This window comes from Musa acuminata, chromosome BXJ1-3 (genome assembly GCF_036884655.1).
Source record: "Musa acuminata AAA Group cultivar baxijiao chromosome BXJ1-3, Cavendish_Baxijiao_AAA, whole genome shotgun sequence".
Taxonomy (NCBI): Eukaryota; Viridiplantae; Streptophyta; class Magnoliopsida; order Zingiberales; family Musaceae; genus Musa; species Musa acuminata.
The window spans coordinates 11,057,501-11,058,234 of NC_088329.1; positions in this window are offsets into that span (position 1 = coordinate 11,057,501).

Genomic DNA, 734 nt, shown 5'->3' on the forward strand with positions numbered 1-734 from the left:
CTGAGCTTTTGAATAATGTTTATTGAGTATGTTTAGTCCAGTTGTTTATTGAGTCGATTTGGTTCGAGTCAAGTAGAGGTTTATTCAATATTTATTTATTTATTATTAGAGTTCAAGTCCTGATGGACTTTGGGTGGAACTCTATAAATAGGGATGTAATTGCTCCTTTTTAGTAATCTATGAAAAATATTATTCTATCTTTTGACAAACCTTAGGAGGCCGATCCCCTCGAAGTGATCATCCCCTTTCTCTTCTTCTTTTTTTTACGATAAGACTTTAGGGTCTTATCATTTGGTATCAGAGTGACGATACGACTTTAGGGCCTTATCAACTTGAGACAATTAGGATGTCTTGTATTAGTACTCCACTCTTTACTACTAGACTTATAGGTCTAGAGGTTCCAGATCTACCACAACCAGTTATTGGGAGTGGTAGCTAACCTTATGAGAACTATTGAGTGTCGATAGAGGATCATCCACTCTCGGTGTCATAAGAGGAATATCTCATGTGTTCTTGCTTAGACAAATCTTTGGCCAATGTTATTAGAATTAAGAGAGGAGTTCTCCGAGAGAATCCAATTAAAGCAAGACTCGATTAGAAACCGTATGGGTATAATAGCACCATGTGCAATAAATGGTCTTTGGGATATTAGATGGATAAGGGACTATAGGTACACGGTAACTAAGGATAGATAGGTTCAATAGATTGGATTCCCTAGTTGTTGAATCTCGTAT